Below are 13,364 nucleotides of genomic sequence, written 5' to 3' on the forward strand. Positions count from 1 at the left end.
GGTTTATTTTACTGGGGAGTGTTTGCTGGGGCGTCCCGTCCCTCACCACAGGCCGGTGCCTCCAAGGCTGGGCCTTCAACTCTCTTCAATGATTTTGCCACAGACAACCAGCAAGTTGTGTGTGCCACACAGTTCTACTGGTTTCTCCTGGCTTTATTACAAAATGTATCACAAAGGTTAACTCATAATAGTGCAAAAGTCTCGTTTTTATAAAATTTGTAAAATGAGGAAATAAATTAAACATGTAAAATTCCCTTCTTGCATACTGAGCTTCAGGTTCTTGCTGTGCGGGAGTGATGTGCAGAGTGGATTTCACGTGACCTGCTGTTTCCCTCACCTCACCCAGAATCTTTTTTGTATGTCTGTCAAAGTGTTCACTTCATCCATAGTTTTTCCAATTTTTAATACTTTTCTTTTGACTTGTAAAGTATTGCTTAGCAATGAGTGTACGTCAAGAAAGGTTTGAACAATCTGTACATTCACCCAGCTGTGTAGCAGACTTCCATGGCTCATGATTTATTCTCAAACTTTTCTCCAAATTTTTAGCAGCATCTTCTATTTATCTTCCAAGCATTGCTGACAAGGGAGGTGGCCAGGTTTGCAAAGCTGCAGCACCATCGGCTTGGGCGCCATGAGCAGGAGTCAGAGCAGGGGCCACAGGATGAGGGTACGGCCGTCGGCATTGCTGGTGGAGCTGGGGACTCTGGAAAGGGAGGGAGGGGGACGTTGCAGGAGGAAGCCTGGGCTGTGCTTTGCCCAAGGCTGAAGCTGGGCCTGTGTGGGGTGGAGAGTTGATTTCACCATTTCTGTGTTTCCCTGAAGCCTATGGAGAGGCCATGTTGGGTCCAGATGTGCGTGCACCTCACGGCCATACCACAGCACCTGTTCACCCACACAAAGGTCAGGAGCCTCCCTTAAGGAGGAGGAGATGGGAGATCTGCACAGGCTCTGTGCTCCTCTCTCCTGAGCGTCCTCTCCTCTGCGGGGCGGGTTCAGCCGTGATGAGGGAGCCCTTCTGCGGGGCTCTGTTTAGAGGGTGCCTGCCCCACAGCCTGTGGCTGTCCTTGCTCCTCCCAGGTGAGGCTCCTACACCCACCGGTGGCCACGGAGGAGTCACAGCTGCTTCTGCATCATCCGCCTGGCCTCAGTTTCCTCATCTGGGATGACAACCAGATCGATCTCTGAGGTCCATGCCCTGAGTAGAAAAGTTCACCCAGCAAAGTTTCCGGAGCCTTCCCCGACGTGCCGCATGTCCGTCCATAGCTGGTCATCGTCTACATCCTTGTGGGAGAAGCAAACGAGAGCAGGTGTGGACCTGACCTCCATCCCGGGGGGTGGGGGTGGAACCACAAAGCAGGAGTGTCTGCCAGGAGCACGTGTGCCCATGCAGCAGGCCTGGCCCCAAAGGCTCAGATCAGGAACAGACAGGTACTCAAAGATGGCGGGTTTGAGAAAACTTTGTGAGGGAAGGGAGCCCTTTGTCGGAGGGCCGGAAAGGAAACATGGCCTTTGCTGGTTCTCTGAGTCAGCCCCCCAGCTACCACCCACAATCCTTCAGGGAGAGCTCCAGTCACTGTACACACTCCTGCAGGGAGAGCCTCAGTTACCACCCATATTCCTGCAGGGAGAGCCTCCCAGCTACCACTCACACTCCTGCAGGGGGAAAATCCCCCAGCCACCACCCACACTCCTGCAGGGAGAGCTCCAGGCACCACCCACACTCCTGCAGGGAGAGCCCCCTGGCTACTACCCACACTCCTGTAGGGAGAGCCCCCCCAGTCACCACCCACACTTCTGCAGGGAGAGCTCCAGCCACTGTACACACTCCTGTAGGGAGAGTCCCAGCCACTGTACACACTCCTGCAGGGAGAACCTCCCCAGCCACCGCTCACACTCCTGCAGGGAGAGGCCTCCAGAAGCCCTGGGCAGGCTGAGTGTAGCCGTTCACCCAAAGGCTGTGTCACAGAGAAGCACAGACCCCAGGGATGGCATGCGGCTTCGTGATTCCAGTGGAGCAGAGTGGGGACAGCCTGCTACGGAGCAGCAGCCCACTGGGGGAGCCTCTAGACTTGCAATGACCCAGACCCAATTCCCCGAGGCCCCAGCCTGCAATCTCTGCATCCCCTGGATTTCAGAGGTCACCATAGTCAGGCCACCTGAGGATACACGCCTGAGGGTGGTGCCCAAGCCAAGACTCTCTCTAGAGACGTCTGCGTGGCCCCAGAGAAGCAGCCCACCCCACAGTCCACCCACAGCCTTCGTGCCTCTCCAGGAGCTGGGCCACGTTTCACACACAGGATCCATGTCTTGGCTATTATCGAACCCTCTTGGCACTTCCCAACACTGCATTTTTAAAGGGAATGGTGGGGTTGGCAGTATTTGGATGTAGTCATGAATTGTCATCTTTGTTCTCCTATAGGAACGTTTCAGAGCTGAGCCCACATATCTAATCGAGTGCTGTGTGAATGCGTTTCCGCACTGGAACTAGACACCACTCCATGCAAATCTCATTTCTGTTCTTTAATGATGCCTTTTAATATCTAATCTGGGCCTTAATATCTCGCTCAGTAAACATGTTGAGATAATTAGATGATAGAGCTAGACAATTACTCTGTGGGTAGAGAGCAGTTTCTTATATTTATACAAATACACATAGTTTAAATGAAACAGAACTGGCAGCATTCACGGCCCGTCTAACCAGGGAAGGCCACTGATGGCCCGGGCTGGTCAGCTCAGGCAGCAGCTGGCCGGGTGCATTTCTATTTCTAGTTTTTCACGGAACTGACCGGGCAATTCAGTCAGTAGCTGTCAAAACTGGAGTCCAGAACAGGCACAGATGGGCTGGTCCAAAGTTAATTAAAAACCAAGAGGAGGATAAAGAAATGTGACCCGGTCCAGGGAGCTGTGGAGAGGTGGGGAGCAGGGTGACCTCCTCTGTCTTGGGGGGACTGGAAGAGGAACCCCACTGCGCGGTGGACACTGTGTGGGACCCAGCACGGGAGCTTCGGGACGTTGGCAGAGCTGCGCGTGCCTCCAGGGCTGTGCCAGCTCAGGGAGGCACCCTGTGCGTGCTCCATGGCAACACTGCCTCATGGATTCCAAGTGCTGAATTCCTGTACGTTTTACATACGTGACGTCTACACAGTAATGGAATTGAAGCCCTCTGCGGGGAGCCCGTGGGAGGAAGAAAGGCCTGGATTGTACTGGAAGCACCTCTGGCTGGGGCTCCGCCAAGGAGCCCGGGTCCCTCCAGTCTGTGCTCCCCCCGTGGACAGCGGCTTCTGTGTTTTGCCGTCGAGGTGCAACGTGTGGCTGGTGATGCCATGTGGCATCCACCTCCTGCCCTTGGACATGCCGGCCCACCCTCCCCGAGTCTTTCAGGGCCCAGCCGCTGTGTGTGGCCTCTCTGCTTCCACCTGCAGACATGCTCCCTGTACTCAAAGTCCAGCTGTGTGAGGCTCCTGGGGCCACCAGAACAAAGGACTCCCAGATGGATGGGCTTGAAACAATGGATGCCTGAGGTCTCACAGGCTGGGTTCGGAGACCTGGGTTGGAGGCATCCGCAGGGCCTTGAGGGGGAGACCCTTCCTGACTCCCAGCCTCCACGTTGCCAGCAGCCCTCGGCCCACAGACACAGCACTGCCCTCCTGCCTCCGAGCCACGCGGACGGCTTCCTTCTGCGTGCCGGAGTGACCTCCCTGTCACAGGGACACGGCTGCATGGAGGACCTACTGCAGCCCGGCGCCTTCTTCACCCAGCGAACTGTGTCTGCAACAGTCCTATGTCCACGGAAGGTTCCAGTCTGAGCTGCTGGGGGCCAGGACTTCAACGTATCTTCCTGGGGGCACAGTCCAGCCCGTAGCGTTAGCTCCTGTGCCCTCTGTTAGGAAGTTCCCTGACAGACTCGAGCCCACAGCTAGGGGATTCCCTTCTGAAAACAGAATTTCGTGTTTATTTCACATGTGCCCTAATTTGCTATACACCACCGGCTTATTTAATTGTTGTGCATTTATTGTATTTCTCCACTATATTATTTACCAACTGGGGTCAGGATCCATGACTTTTTAACATTGATATTCATCTTTATTTTTAGAACAGAAATGGGCACCCAGCTGGTCAACAAGTATTTGTTACCTTGCTTTAAAATGCCTTGAGAGTGAAACCACCGGTGCGTGCTTGGCTGGTCAAGAATCATGTTCTAGAAATTATTTCCAGTGCTGAGCACAGTCCCTGAGATTCAAAAATGCTTAAGGGATGAATGGAAAATAGCAGGGCCTCTTACCAGCCTGCAATGCCTTTAGAGGCACTCATGCCAGGTACACAGACCCAGCTCTGGGAAGTACGAGCTTGGTGGTGTGCGGGAAGTTGCAAGGACCGGCTTTAAAGTCAGAGCAGTTTCTTGAAAGATGAGGGGGAGGACGACAGTGACACTCACAGTGCAGCCACTTGTCAACTTGGGCACGACACACACAAAGCCCAGAGCTCGGATGGCACTGCGAGGAGGCTGGGACTCACATCAGGCGGCACTTGGTGGACAGTTACAAGAAAGGACAGCAACCAAGCCAGTGCCTCCTGTGCTCAGGCTCTGGGGCCCTGGACACACCTTGGGATTCAGTTTCACATGGACCAGCATTCTCCAAAAGCTCTGATCAATCTTACAGGAGAAGTAGGTTGTGTGGTCTGGGAGCCTTAAGAAGGTTCTGCTGTAATCTGTTCAGACTTTTGGACAGAATTTTTCTGCCTTAAGTGGCGGATGTGTGTCTGCAGGAGGGTAGCACACAGCACCCTCTCAGCCTGTTGTGCCACAAAACCTTCACTTCCACAGCTCTTAGGGAGCCAGTGGGCTGCCCAACGCCCCAGTGCAGAGTGGAGAGGAGGAGGTCTTCCCCTCTTTCCCAGCTTGCCAGGGCAGCGACGTGTCTCAGAGACCCCCGCTGGGGCCAATCCTGGCCCATCCTACTAGCTCGGAGTGTGAAGTCACAGCTGATGCTAGACACCTGGCTGGGCCAGACTCGTGCCCAAGAAACCTTAAACAAGAAGTGGCTTTCAAAAGAAAAAAATTCAAAGTAATTCAGAACTTTGAGAATGTAAATATAATTCTTTAAAAACTGCAGCGTGGTTCACTGGCCTTGTGATGGGCTGACTGTGCCCCCAGTTCATGTGGCAGCCCTGACCCCAGGACCTCCGCGTGTGGCATCTCGGAGACAGGGGTTTTAAAGAGATGATTAAGGTAAAACAAGCTCTTACGGTGGCCCTGACCCCACAGGACCGGTGTCCTTATCAGAGAGCGATTCCTGGACACAGAGACAGACAGACGTGCACCTGTGGAGACACCCACTGAAGACGGAGATGGCATCTACCTGCCGGGGGAGTGGCCTCAGGAGGAACTGGCTCCGCCCACGCCTCCACCTCAGACTTCCAGCCTCCAGAGCCGTGGGAAAATAAACTTCGGTCGTTTAAGCTGCCCTGTCTGTGGGACTTTGCCTTGGCAGCCTGAGCTGAGAGTACAGGCTCCAAATATGCTCTCTGCGTGTATGATTCCGGCCAGGACCACCCTGCCTGAAGCCATGGCTAGGCTGGTATTAACTGTACGATTTCTGCCGGTCACGTGGTTTTGATCCAAAAGCACTTGAAAACTGCTCTTAAGACGCAGAAAAGCTGAGTCCCAGCATCACTGCTCCTTCCGAGCGACCGTTCACACCCAGGGTGTCACTGGGTCCCCCCGTCCAGGGTCCAGCACAGCCCGAGCCTCACTGGGCACCATCCAGAGGCCCCAGATGCTGACACCACGGGACGGGCCCGGATGCCGACACCTGAGGACAGGCTGTATTGGCAGATGTTCCTCTCGGATTCTAGTTTTCCAGGCCCACAGGAGGAGGTTCTGATGGGGCCAGGGGAGGCGTTGGGGGTGAGATTGGGAGGATGGCGAGGTTGCAAAGGCTGACATTGTCTGTGCCACTTCCTCCAAGGTCTGGGGCTGCCAGACCACAGAGGCGCCCTGTGGTGCCTCTGGAAGCTGCCGTGTGGGGCTGGCCCACGGCGACCTTCCACGTGGGGCTGTGTGTGGTACGCACCTGCAAGCTGCTGAAACGCAGCCTGGGGACCAGGAACCAGTTGCCCCATCCCCTCTGTAGGAGGTCAGGCTCGAGTACATATTCCCTCAAACGCTCATAGATGTCTGTATCTCAGTACAGAGTGCTTGTCTGAGACCTACGTTTGGGCCCCAAGAGGGTGCCATTGAGGGAGGCACCTTCTGGCAGGTGACAGCCCCTCCTCTGTGCCTGAGCCTGCAGTTTCTGCCCTGCATAAAACGCCTCTGTCTCAGGCCCTCCCTGTCCCCCCACCTGCACAAGGCTCACGGCTCACAGGCACCTGTGTGGGCGTCATGGTGGGATCTGTGTCTCTGAGGTCCAGCCCGTGGCTGTGCCAGATAGGCCCAAATCCAAGTGCTCCCCTCCTGGGCACGTGGCTGTATGCGCGTGTGTGGCTGGGTTTGCAGGGGGCTGACTCTGGCCGCCAAAATGGAGAGGAGCTGCGCTCCCCCCGGTGTGGCCCACACAGGCTCCTTCCCAAGGGCTGCTGCTGGGAAACGGAGGCCGCTAGGTAAGATGGGAGCCGGGCACTGTGGGGGTTCCCCTGAGGGGCTGCGGGTCGGCACGGCCCAGCCGATGAGTTCCCCAGTCCTGCACCAGGGGATGAACGAGGAATCGGCTTCTGCTGTGCTGAACATCCCACTGGTTTGCGTCCACTTGTTTGGCTGATCCTAACTGATCTGTTACCTGAGTTTGAATCTCAGCGCTATTATTAGTCGGGGGTCCTGCAGGTGGGTGACCCCACCTCACCTAAACCACAGAGACCTCATCCTCACGCGTACACAGGTCCGTCTCGGCTTCAGCTTGTAAGCAGGACCCTTACTGTGGGGCCACAACAGACCCCGGAAAGCTGGTCTGACTGTGCTGAGCCCATGGGGGGTGGAGGGAAAGAAGGCGGGAGCTCGGCACCTGGAGGGTAGTGGAGACCCTCGGTGAATGCCAGGAGCATCTGCTGCCTTCCCAGTGTTGTCTTCCCAGCGGAGGAGATGAGTTCACACAGCCTTATCTATGTTTCCAATGGCCTCTGTGTGCAAGACGGGCCATGGGCTTTGTGCGGTATTTGCCTGTGGGTCACAGCCAGGTGAATGGGCCCTCCCAGGGCTTCACCCCCAGGTCCTGATGTTACTTGTGCCAGCCTGGCCACAGTGCCTGGACTCCAAAAGCTGCTGTCAGAGGAGCAGACGGGAGGGCAGGGTGGACGGTTAACATGACCAAGGCCCCAGAGCCCCATGCCCTCCCCAGCAGCCAGCACACCCTCTGCTCTGTGACCTTGCCCCTGCATTGCAGCAACTGACAGACGCTCCTCGGCCTCCTGCCCTACTGCCGTGCCACCTCTGACAGCCGCGTGGACTCTCCTGCTTCAGAACAAGGACCTTTCCCTTTTGTGCATGAATACGCTTTCAGCAGATGCGAGAAAATGGGAGTCGAATGCACCTTTGCGGTTTATTTTCCTTCCACACAAACACCGCTCGAGTGAGGCCCGGGTTCTGCAAAGGGAAAGTAGTCATCACTTTCTAGGCCTCACCGTGAGCCAGGGCTCAAATCGCATCCTGGCCGGCTGGGCGTTTGTTTTATCAATTAAGAGTCAGTGAGCAGGAAACAACATTACATATTCACACAAACACACGTGCATATCCAAATACAGAAATACACATACACACACATGCATATGCGGAATTATATACCTACATGAGCACACACATACACCTGATCACACACGTCCACATATACACACATACATATGTATGAGAACACACATGACCATATGTACACACATGAACATGCATGAGCACACCCATATCCCTCATGTACACATACACACATGCATGCACATACACACACAGTGCTCACATCCTATGAAACAGCACATGTGCCTGTCAGTCCTTGCCATGACAACCACGAGGTCTGCAGGACACACATCCATAGAGGTGGGCCTGAGGCCGGCACGCAACCTCCCCAGGCGCCCAGCGTGAGTGCCGAGCTCAGGGTCTGCACCAAGGCTTTCTGGCCCAAGTCCCAGGCTTGCCCCCGTGCTCACCACACACACCCTGGGGTCTCCTCAGAAGCAGCCCCTGTGCCCTGAGATGCATGGCCACCACCCTGCTCGTGACATTCTGCGGCCGTCCTCGCTGGGCGATGCATAAACCCGACTTGGATTCAGACAGAAGGGTGATGCCAGAGCAAAAAGAACAAACTAGATTCATGTAAATCAACATGAATAAACCTCAAAAACATAGAACAGATGGAAAGACTGGAAAAGTCCACGCACCAGTGTTCATTCAGGCAGAAAGAGTGAGGGTCCCTCCCGGAATCCAGTCCTGGGAGTCTCCTCTTCCTTTCTGCATGGGCCTGAGGAGCTGGTCCTTAGGCTGCTCAGATCCAATCCACAGCCCGTGAGCAAAGGGCCGGAGGCGTGATGGAGGGGTGCCCGGGCCCAGCATGCCCCAGAATCCACAAGAGCAGGACAGGGGGCACCATGCCTGCACCAGCCCGAGCCGCCCAGGCTTCCTCTGCACAGCAGGCCTCCTGAGCCCTGGGGATTAACTCACTGCCGTAGGTAAGATCACCTGAGTCCTCTAGGAACCCATGCCTGCATCCTGGGTAAGAGGCCCACGTGCACCTTGGAAAGGGCCTGAAACAGTTCACATGAGGGGGGTGTGGGCTGTGGGTCCAGACACGGTTATCCTAAGGCAGGTGCACGAAGGGGTTCCTTTCCCGATGGCTCCAACAGCCCAGTGGTGCACCTACAACTGCCTCCTATCGAGGTGGTGGGCTGGGACTCGGCCAGCCCATCTGAACAGGGCTGTCTGCAGGCAGTCCCAGGCCTGGAGTTTGCCGAGTGATGAGTTTTCCTGTCTGAGCTCGTTTCCATCATCTCCATGATGAACCCAGGACGCCAGGACATTGGATTTCTGCAGGGCAGCAGCTCGTGGCCCGGCTACAGGAAAGTAGCCCCGGCCTCTGGATTAAAACCACACCTGAAGGAAACTGGCCCTGTGGGTGTCAGGGCTGCACCGCTGTCTTCCAGGTCCTCCCTGGTTTAATTCAGCAAAACTACCAATGCCAAGAACTGGTTAAATTATTTAAAGGGAAGAAAGTACGGCACATGGAGAAAAAGGTGCAGCTCATTTCCGAGCCTGAGGACTGGCCGGGGAAAGACCTCTGAGCCCTTGATGCCTTCCCTTGCTCACTCTCTCCCTCACCCACCTGCCTACTCACCCATCCACTCAACAGAGGTCGTTCTTGACTGTATGTGAGCTCCCTGTGGGCTGTGCACTCCAGACCACATGGGGCTGGTAACTGGGAACTGCTCAACATGGAAAATTCTGCTTGATCATCTGAGATGCCACCTCAGTCTTGGGAAACCCAAGGCCAGCAGGGTCACACAACCCATGTAGCATTGCCTGGGCACCAGTGGTGAGGCCAGGTCTCCCACGCCCTCCATCATTCTGCCACCACAGTTGTTTGGGGACTCAGTTCCACGTAGAACCAGATGAAGATTCATAAAGGCCAGTGGAATAAAGGCTTCCCAATGTCCCGAAACACCCTGACACGTGTAATTCCAAATCTGTAAGTACTAAGTCTTAAAATACGTGTGAGCAAGTCAAATCTCTGATGTTTCCCTGGATGACAAGATATTTTCTTTGTGAAAATATCAAGGTCTTTCTACAAATCTTTCCTGATACCTCAACTTTGCCAGGGTCCCAAGCGTGTGCTTAGGTACTTGTGGAGCCTCCCAGCATGGGAGGTCTGGGTAGGGCCTTGGAGGCCCACTGGGAGGTCTGTGGACTCCAGGCCGCTCACTTATCCCCTTGCATATAAAATTCCTAGGAAAACTTTCATTTGGTGACAGAGTTACACTTAATGCCAAAGTAAAGAAAAAGTTTACATTTTTCCTGAGTTAGTACACAAATATAAGGGGACTTAAAAAGTTCACAGAAAAATTGGATTAAAAGGTAAAAATAAAAATACAAACTTTATTTCTCAACATAATCTCCACCAGGGCCAAGACACTTTTTCAAGGGATCAAACCCACCATTTAGTCCATTCCCAAGGCACTGAGGACCTTGGGAATTTAGCCACATCAATGCAATCTTTTTCCCATTACTATCTAAGGAAAAATGGGTGCCCTCTGAACATATTTTAAGAATGGAAAAAAAAAGAAGTGAGAAGGAGCCAAACCAGGACTGTAGGGGATGCCTCATGAGTTCCCATTGGAACTCTTGCTAAATTGCCTGCATCTGATGAGAGGAGTGAGCTGAAGCCTTGTCCTGGTGGAGAAGGGCTCTCTGGTGAAGCTTTCCCAGGCATTTTTCTGCTAAAGTTTTTATAACTTTCTCAAAACACCCACCTAATAAGCAGATGTTATTGTTCTTTGGCCCTCCAGAAAGTCAACACGCAAAATGCCTTGAGCATCCCAACATCTACTGCCATGACTTTTGCTCTTGACCAGTCTGCTGTTGCTTCGATGGGACCCCTTCTGCCTCTCAGTAGCCACTGCTGTGGTTGTGCTTGGTCATCAGGATGGTACTGGTAAAGCCGTGTTTCCTCTCCTGTTGCGATTCTTCAAGGAAATGCTTCAGGATCTTGATTCCACTGTTAAAAATTTCCATTGAAAGCTCTGCTCTTGTCTGCAGCTCATCTGGGTGCAATGGTTTTGGCACCCATGGAGTGAAAAATATGTTCAACTTTAATTTTCCAGCCAGAATTATGTAAGCGGAACCAGCTGAGATGTCTATGGTGTTGGCTACTGTTTCTGCTGTTAATTGTTGGTTCTCTCCAATTAGGATATAAACAAGGTTCATTTTTTCCTTGAAAATTGATGAGGGTGGTCTGCCCCTATATGATTCATCTTCAATATCATCTCATAATTCTTTCTTAAAATGAGTTCTCCATTTGTAAGCTGCTGATTTCTTTGGGGTGTTGTCCCTATAAACTTTTCATAAAAGAGCTGATTTCTTTGGGGTGTTGTCCCTATAAACTTTTCATAAAGCATCAATGACTTCATCATTCTTCCACCCAAGTTTCACCACAATTTTGATGTCTGTTCTTCCTTTGATTTTCACAGAATTCATGTTGTTCTGATAGGAGCTCTTTTCAAACTGATACGTTTTCCTGCTGGTCTTAAACTAGATCCTGTTCGGACGTGCTACAACAAGGTAGTATGAGTTTATTTTGGTGCAAAAAGATTTTTGAAATCCATGCATAGTTTTCCATGATCCACATTTTCCATGGACTTTCTGCAGAGTCTCTTCCATAACAAGCCTGATGGCTGCTCGGGGTGCTGGCTGAACTCAGAGCAGTGCCTGTGAGCCACCAGGAATCCCGCTCCAGGGCCAGGAGCTGCACGGCCTCGTACCAGCCTCCCGTACCTGCACCCCCACCTTGACAGCCCAGAGCACCTGGGGTGCATAATGGGCTGCACGGCACATTCGTCTGTTTCTTAAAGTACTTTGCTGTTGATCTTTCTGTGAGACTCTGGAGGTGGAGATAGCTTTGGGTTTATTGGGTGTTGGATGCTGGAGATTGGATGGAATGTCCTCTACCTGAGGGCTTTTGCAGCACTGGTGCTGGGGGCACTGGGCCGTGAGCTGCACAGCTGGGGTAGCGGCCTCGGGGCCGCCTGGACTTCCTTACGAGGAAGCTGGCTCCCAGAGCTTCCACAGGTGACGTCTCTGAACTAGGCACCAATCTTTCCTCTTTTCTCAGCTGGGGAGACCCAGTTGCTCAGAGTGGTTCTCAAAGTGGGGTTCCTAGACCGGCAGCACCCAGGGAACTTGTTAGAAACACAGATCCTTGGGCTCTGCCTCAGACCCCCCTGAGTCAGAGGTTCTGGGGTGAGCTGGCAACCTGTGCGTTTACAAGTCCTGTAGGTGATTCTGACGCAGGCTGACATATGAGAACTGCGAGCTTGGGGGATCTGGGTTGTTCTGCTTATGGGAAAGGGCAGGCATGACCTCAGAGAACCTCAGAGAGATCTCGTAAGATGTGAGGGGCCAAAAGCTCCCGCTAAACTGGACTCGAGGTTGTGTTCACTTGCTGCTGTGATGTGGGAGACACCGTAGGTGTTTGCCATTTGTCTCTATCGGCCGACACCACCCCAGGGCCCCTGAAGAGCAGCCAGGATTCACTGGCACAACTTCAGCCTCCTCCTTTTTTTTTTTTTTTTTTTTACACAAAGGCGATTATTTAAGACCTTTATTAACAGGTGCTTGCAGTTTGTTGACTTTTTTTGAAAAAATCAAGTTGTAAACTTTTATTACAAATTAAAAACAAAGTTCTTAAAAATCTCAACTTGACCAGATATGAAACAATTTAAAAACCTTTAAAGGCGTATTGAGAAAAACCAGGCTTTTAAACACGTTTGTTATTACCTAAAAGAGACGTCTTTAGGTAAAAATAATAAAAACCCCATGCTGCATAGATAATGCAGATAGTTCTCTTTATCTGGTCAAGGGCAAAAAGCAAGCACTTAAGGTCTTCGGCTCGAATCTTTTGTTCATTTCTTATTGCTGGAATTTCATATTTCTTCTTGTTGGATGACTAAACCGGATGATGGTAGAGATGGTAAGCCGGCATTTACTCAGCCGCGCCCTGCTCAGCCTCGGGAGCGGACGAATTCTCAGTTGGTGGATCGGCTGCTTTTGTCTTTTTGCCATCTTGTGGTTTAGGGTTTTCTGGGTGTCTGCGTGAGTAATTGAAGTTGCCGCGGTACCTACGTTGAGGTGGCTGCTGACATCTCCTAGATTTTCTTTATCTTCTTCATTGCCGTCCTCTCTAGGCTGTCTTTGGCGAGGAGGGCCCCTGCGGAATCGTGGTCTATATCCCCGATACATATTCTGCCTCACTGGTCTGCCTTGTTGTCCTGCACCGGGGTTGTCAGCACCCTTCATCACCTCTCCCTGCACAGGAGAGTTGGAATACTGTGGTCGACGCCCATAGGGTCTCCGCATGTTACAGTGGGAACCTTCACCTGCAGTAGGGCCGGCGTTGTTGGGCCTGGACTTTGGGAGCACTCTCCGATCGCTCGTTCTTTTCCCCACTCTCAGTATTCTGTTAATTTAGCTGGCAATTGCGTGGAGGACCCCTACGACGTGGATAGCGTCTATAATGGTTAGGGTCTGCTGCATATTTACTGCCTTGAACTGGAACACCACCAGGACCTGTAACATTTGCTGCCTCCGCACCCTTTTCTCCTTCAACAACATCAAACTCCACAGTCTCTCCATCTCCTACACTGCAAAGTTACTTTCTGGGGTTATTCTTCTTTAT

General features: G+C 52.7%; 1 protein-coding gene and 1 pseudogene across 2 annotated transcripts in view; both read right to left on the minus strand.

Annotated features, from left to right (window-relative positions):
- PTPRN2 (protein tyrosine phosphatase, receptor type, N polypeptide 2) overlaps positions 1-13,364 on the minus strand; it is a 789,125-nt gene that overhangs the window by 304,349 nt on the left and 471,412 nt on the right. The window lies entirely within an intron of this gene.
- LOC105511382 overlaps positions 12,672-13,364 on the minus strand; it is a 3,484-nt pseudogene continuing 2,791 nt past the window's right edge. Inside the window, exon 7 of the transcript XR_001001716.1 lies at positions 12,672-13,358. The product of XR_001001716.1 is annotated as a nuclease-sensitive element-binding protein 1-like (transcript). The remainder of the gene's footprint in view (positions 13,359-13,364) is intronic.

This window comes from Colobus angolensis, unplaced genomic scaffold, assembly GCF_000951035.1.
Source record: "Colobus angolensis palliatus isolate OR3802 unplaced genomic scaffold, Cang.pa_1.0 Scaffold2, whole genome shotgun sequence".
In the NCBI taxonomy this organism is placed as follows: Eukaryota; Metazoa; Chordata; class Mammalia; order Primates; family Cercopithecidae; genus Colobus; species Colobus angolensis.